General features: G+C 29.7%; 1 protein-coding gene across 2 annotated transcripts in view; it reads right to left on the reverse strand.

The window, feature by feature from the left end:
* Window positions 1-7,500, reverse strand: part of wwox (WW domain containing oxidoreductase) — a 606,531-nt gene that overhangs the window by 355,326 nt on the left and 243,705 nt on the right. The gene's annotated exons all lie outside the window — the stretch shown is intronic.

A 7,500-nucleotide genomic window follows, 5' to 3' on the forward strand; every position in this document is an offset into this window, starting at 1 on the left:
ATTGCAATATTACAGAAACGGAAAGAATATGAGACATTGTTGCCAATTTTATAAGAAAAAAGTCGACACATTGTGAGAAAAAGACTGCTTTTTGTTATTATATATATTTTTTTTGTAATAGTTTTTTAATCTTCATTATTTACTTCACATTATTACAGTATGTCTCTATATACATATATATTTATTTATTTTTTATTAATTTTGGCCAAAGGGTGCACATTTAAAATGTTTTGTTATTTTTATTATTATTTTTATTTATTTTTTTAACTGTTTTTTAATTTTCATTATTTACTTTACGTTATTACAGTATGTCTCTATATACATATTTATGTATTTATTTGTATTAATTTTGGCCAAAGGGGGCACATTTCAAATTTGTTGTTATTTTTTGTTTGTTTGTTTGTTTGTTTGTAATTGTTTTTTAATTTGCATTATTTGCTTCACGTTATTACAGTATGTCTCTATATACATATGTATTTATTTATTTATTAATTTTGGCCAAAGGGGGCACATTTCAATTTTTTTTGTTTTGTTATTTTTATTTTTTTTTGTAATTGTTTTTCAATCTTCATTATTTACTTCACATAATTACAGTATGTCTCTACATACATATGTATTTATTTATTTTTATTAATTTTGGCCAAAGGGGGCACATTTCAAATTTGTTATTTTTTTTATATTTGTTTTTGTTTGTAATTGTTTTTTAATCTTCATTATTTACTTCACGTTATTACAGTATGTCTCTATATACATATGTATTTATTTATTTGTATTAATTTTGGCCAAAGGGGGCACATTTCAAATGTTTTGTTATTTTTATTATTATTATTAATTTTTTTTTGTAATTGTTTTTTAATTTTCATTATTTACTACACGTTATTACAGTATGTCTCTATATACATATGTATTTATTTATTTGTATTAATTTTGGCCAAAGGGGGCACATTTCAAATGTTTTGTTATTTTTATTATTATTATTATTATTTTTGTAATTGTTTTTTAATCTTCATTATTTACTTCACGTTATTACAGTATGTCTCTATATACATATGTATTTATTTATTTATTTTTAATTTTGGCCAAAGGGGGCACATTTCAAATGTTTTGTTATTTAAAAAAAAAAAGTTTTTTATTGTTTTTTAAATGACATTATTTACTTCACGTTATTACAGTATGTCTCTATATACATATGTATTTATTTATTTATTTTTAATTTTGGCCAAAGGGGGCACATTTCAAATGTTTTGTTATTTAAAAAAAAAAAATGTTTTATTGTTTTTTAAATGTCATTATTTACTTCACGTTATTACAGTATGTCTCTATATACATATGTATTTATTTATTTTTTATTAATTTTGGCCAAAGGGGGCACATTTCAATTTTTATTTTTTTTAATTGTTGGCAATTGTTTTTTAATTTTCGTTATTTGCTTCACGTTATTACAGTATGTCTCTATATACATGTTTTTGTATTTATTTTTATTAATTTTGGCCAAAGGGGGCACATTTCAAATTTTTAGTTGTTTATTTATTTTTTGTTTGTTTGTTTGTAATTTTCATTATTCGCTTCACATTATTACACTATGTCTCAATATACATATGTATTTATTTATTTATGAATTTTGGCCAAAGGGGGCACATTTCACATTTTTTTGTTTTGTTATTTTTATTTGTATTTTTTTTTGTAATTGTTTTTTAATCTTCATTATTTACTTCACGTTATTACAGTATGTCTCTATATACATATTTATTTATTTTTATTAATTTTGACCAAAGGGGGCACATTTAAAAAAAAATTGTTAATTGTATTATTATTTTTTTGTTTGTAATTGTTTTTTAATCTTCATTATTTACTTCACGTTATTACAGTATGTCTCTATATACATATTTATTTATTTATTTGTTTTTATTATTTTTGGCCAAAGGGGGCACATTTCAAATTTTTTGTTATTTTTATTATTTTTTATTTTTTGTTTGTAATTGTTTTTTAATCTTCATTATTTACTTCACGTTATTACAGTATGTCTCTATATACATATTTAATTATTTATTATCAATTTTGGCCAAAGGGGGCACATTTAAAAAAAATAATAATAATAATTTTTTGTTTGTAATTGTTTTTTAATCTTCATTATTTACTTCACGTTATTACAGTATGTCTCTATATACATATTTATTTATTTATTTATTATCAATTTTGGCCAAAGGGGGCACATTTTAAATTTGTTGTTTTTTTTAAATTTTTTGTTTGTAATTGTTTTTTAATCTTCATTATTTACTTCACGTTATTACAGTATGTCTCTATATACATATTTATTTATTTATTTGTTTTTATTATTTTTGGCCAAAGGGGGCACATTTCAAATTTTTTGTTATTTTTATTATTTTTTATTTTTTGTTTGTAATTGTTTTTTAATCTTCATTATTTACTTCACGCTATTACAGTATGTCTCTTTATACATATTCACTCATTTATTTATTTTTCATAAATTTTGGCCAAAGGGGGCACATTTCAAATTTTTACACACACTTGTTATTTCATATGTTGACCAGAGGGGGAGCAGTTTTTGACATTTTCCTTCACATTTAGCACGTTTTTATCAGCTTTGTTCAACAGGAGTCCTATTGTGCTTTTTTTAAAAAAGTCTCATTAAACAGTTTTGTTTCAGAAATGAAAATAGGAAAAATAGCCTGAAATTAGTTGTTTGATTTGCATTTAAAAATTGGAACTAGAATGAAGGGAAGCTACACATGCTATGTTCAAATGTTCACCCGTTCACTTCACAAATCAAATCGATGACCAAAAAAATGTTTGTTTATATTTATTACTCATAATATTACACGAAAGTAATGAAAATACAACATACCGTATTTTCCAGACCATAGGGCACCCTGACGATGAATGGTCTATTGTCGTTTTTTTAAAATATATAAGGCGCACCAGATTATAAGGCGCATAAAAAGAGTCATATTATTATAAGAGATGCTCGGGGACAAAAGTGAAGCAGCCACGGGAAAACACCAACAACACCCGAAGAGCCGCCAAAATAAAAGCACAGGACAGGAACTAACAAACAAAACCCAACATAAAAGCACGGCCTGGTGCACATTTACATATAATTTTATTAAAAGATGATCCTAGTACAGATCACCAAACTTTCACTATCGTGCATCAAGTCGTGCATCTGTCAATCAACGTGGGATCACAGCCAGTCAATCAGATAACATCCTTCAGACTCTGCAGACCAGATCACTGAACGTTGATCATCTCAGGGAGAACTCCCACTCCCACTCCAGACACGCTGACTTGAAGAAGATGATAAGTAGATGAAGGCCGGGAGGACCACGATGCTAGCAGCAGATAGTCGGGCTGATTCTAATGTCACGCCACTTTATGGCCGCCTTTGTCAAGTCAGCAAAGTGGAATCAGCTGCTGCATCAGTGGCAGAGTGGGCGGGGCTCCGGCCGCTAATAGACAACTTTCTCTACAACGCCAAGTTGCACTGAACATGCTTTCAAAATGGTATTTTTTTTTTTTGGTCATAAAAAAATACAATCATGTGTGCTTACGGACTGTATCCATACTTGCCAACCCTCCCGGATTTTCCGGGAGACTCCCGAAATTCAGCGCCTCTCCCGAAAACCTCCCGGGACAAATTTTCTCCCGAAAATCTCCCGAAATTCAGGCGGACTCAGGTCCATAATAACAAATATTTTATTTGAGTATTAACCCACAATTTAAACAGCATACCTGCCCAATCACGTTATAACTATAGAATGATGGAGGGCGAGTTCTTGTGGTTCTTATGTGGGTTTATTGTTAGGCAGTTTCATTAACGTCCTCCCAGCGCGGCAACAACACACAACAACAGCAGTCACGTTTTTTTGTCTACCGTAAAGCAGTTCGTCTGCCGTAAACAGCAATGTTGTGACACTCTTAAACAGGACAATACTGCCATCTAGTGCATGTGATAAAAACACTTTTGTGCGCGCCACACAGCAATGCATCATGGTTCGAAAAATAGTGACAGAGAATAGAACAAGGATGGACAATTCAACCCTTAACTCAACAATGAGTAGAGGAGTGTTATGTGTGTGTATATGTGTAAATAAATGAACACTGAAATTCAAGTATTTATTGTATATATATATATATATATATATATATATATATATATATTTATATATATATATATATATATATATATATATATATATATATATATATATATATATATATATATATATATATATATATATAGCTAGAATTCACTGAACGTCAAGTATTTCTTATATATATATATATACATATGTCTTAATAAGGTTATCCAAAAAATAGTGCTCGATACCGTAGTAGAGCGCAATATATGTATGTGTGGGAAAAAAAATCGGCAAGAAACCTGATTGCCCTCTCAACGGGGGGTGCTTACAAACATCAGTTGTCTACCAATCTAAGGTAACACGCAAGGACATTGACACATCCGACACATATGTAGGATTAACCGAGGGAGAGTTTAAAACCAGATGGAACAATCACAAGGCTTCTTTCAGGAACCAAAACCTGCGGAATACCACAGAACTCAGCAAACACATTTGGGACCTCAAAGACAATAATGTTGAATATTCAATAACATGGCAAATTCTCGCATCCAGCACACCTTACAATAGTGGTAATAAAAGATGCAACCTATGCTTGAAAGAGAAACTGTTTATTATATACCGTCCAGACCTGTCATCCCTCAACAAGCGCAGCGAAATTGTATCAGCATGCCGCCACAGACGGAAACACCTCCTAGGTAACACATGAGCCAATCACCACGTCCCTACGCCAGCCTGTACCCACCCACTCTGTGCCCTATATAAACCATGGTATGTGAATGCTTCCATTAAAATCTCCTGATGATTGAGGGAACCCCTCATGAAACAGGCCTGTAGAGATGAAGTAGTCTTGTGATTTTTTTCCCACATATATATATATATATATATATATATATATATATATATATATATATATATATATATATATATATATATATATATATATATATAAAATAAATACTTGAATTTCAGTGTTCATTTATTTAAAAAAGTCGACACATTGTGAGAAAAAGACTGCTTTTTGTAATTATTATTATTATATATATATTTTTTTGTAATTGTTTTTTAATCTTCATTATTTACTTCACGTTATTACAGTATGTCTCTATATACATATGTATTTATTTATTTGTATTAATTTTGGCCAAAGGGGGCACATTTCAAATGTTTTGTTATTTTTATTTATTTATTTTATTTTTTTTGTAATTATTTTTAAATTTTCATTATTTACTTCACGTTATTACAGTATGTCTCTATATACATATGTATTTATTTACTTATTTTTAATTTTGGCCAAAGGGGGCACATTTCAAATGTTTTGTTATTTAAAAAAAAAAAATTTTTATTGTTTTTTTAAACGTCATTATTTACTTCACGTTATTACAGTATGTCTCTATATACATATGTATTTATTTATTTTTTATTAATTTTGGCCAAAGGGGGCACATTTCAATTTTTTTTTTTTTTAATTGTTGGCAATTGTTTTTTTAATTTTCGTTATTTGCTCCACGTTATTACAGTATGTCTCTATATACATGTTTTTGTATTTATTTTTATTAATTTTGGCCAAAGGGGGCACATTTCAAATTTTTTGTTGTTTATTTATTTTTTGTTTGTTTGTTTGTAATTTTCATTATTCGCTTCACATTATTACAGTATGTCTCAATATACATATGTATTTATTAATTTATTATAATTTATTTATATATATATTATTAATTTATTTATATATATATATATATATATATATAGCTAGAATTCACTGAACGTCAAGTATTTCTTTTATATATATATATATATATATATATATATATATATATATATATATATATATATATATATATATATATATATATATATATATGAAATACTTGACTTGGTGAATTCTAGCTGTAAATATACTCCTCCCCTTTTAGCCACGCCCCCGTCCCACCCCGACCACGCCCACCCCGACCCCCCTCCCCCCACCTCCCGAAATCGGAGGTCTCAAGGTTGGCAAGTATGACTGTATCCCTGCAGACTGTATTGATACATATTGATATATAATGTAGGAACCAGAATATTAATAACAGAAAGAAACAACACTTTTGTGCGAATGAGTTTAAATGAGTGTGGGGGGGGAGGTTTTTTTGGGTTGGTGCACTAATTGTATATGTATGTTTTTTATGTTGAATTAATAAAAAAAAAAAAGAATAAAAAATTTGTATTTATTTCTTGTGCGGCCCGGTACCAATAGATCCACGGACCGGTACCGGGGACCACTGGATTATATGACCGAAATAAACTTATTTCATTCATTCATTCAATGTTTTTTTTTATCTCACTTTAAAATTGCTGGTCATGACGAAGCTCGCTAATGTGTCATTTGTGCGAGCTGTAAAATATCATTTGGACGATAGTCCCGACGTTTGAAGATGTCCTGACCAGAGGTGGGTAGAGTAGCCAGAATTTGTACTCAAGTAAGAGTACTGTTACTTTAGAGATTTAATACTCAAGTAAAAGTAAGGAGTAGTCACCCAAATATTTACTTGAGTAAAAGTAAAAAGTATGTTGTGAAAAAACTACTCAAGTACTGAGTAACTAATGAGTAACATACACACACATATATATATATATATATATATATATATATATATATATATATATATATATATATATATATATATACATACATTGATATATACAGTATATAATTTGTATTTATTTATTTTGCCGTTTTTGTTTACATGTTAAAGGTGTTTTAATGAATATACAAGCATGTTTAACACATATAGATTCCTTTCTTTCATGAAGACAAGAATATAAGTTGGTGTATTACCTGATTCTGATGACTTGCATTGATTGGAATCAGACAGTGGTGCTGATAATGTCCGCATTTTCGAATGGAGGAGAAAAAAAGTCCTCCTTTCTGTCCAATACCACATGAAAGTGGTTGGTTTTTGGCATCTTATTTGTCCAGCTTCCATATTTGTTTTTATACACCTTACAAGAAATACATTGGCGGCAAACTCCGTAGCTTGCTAGCTTGTTTGCGCTGGCTTTCGGAGACTCTTGTTTTGAAAGCGCAGGCGCGATGGAGCGGCACTTTTATTGTGTAGACAGGAACCGTGCAGTCAGTCTTTAGGCTTTTGACAGGAAGTACGGTTGAAAAAAAAAAAAGGGTCTTTTTTCCTTCACATTTTTGATTGATTGATTGGAACTTTTATTAGTAGGTTGCACAGTGAAGTACATATTCCGTACAATTGACCACTAAATGGTAAGACCCGAATAAGTTTTTCAACTTGTTTAAGTCAGGTCATGTGACCGCCTGGCTCTGTTTGATTGGTCCAACGTCACCAGTGACTGCATCTGATTGGTGGAACGGAGTGAACGTCACCAGTGACTGCATTTGTTGAAACGCAGG

Source organism: Nerophis lumbriciformis, linkage group LG08, assembly GCF_033978685.3.
Source record: "Nerophis lumbriciformis linkage group LG08, RoL_Nlum_v2.1, whole genome shotgun sequence".
NCBI classification, from domain to species: domain Eukaryota; kingdom Metazoa; phylum Chordata; class Actinopteri; order Syngnathiformes; family Syngnathidae; genus Nerophis; species Nerophis lumbriciformis.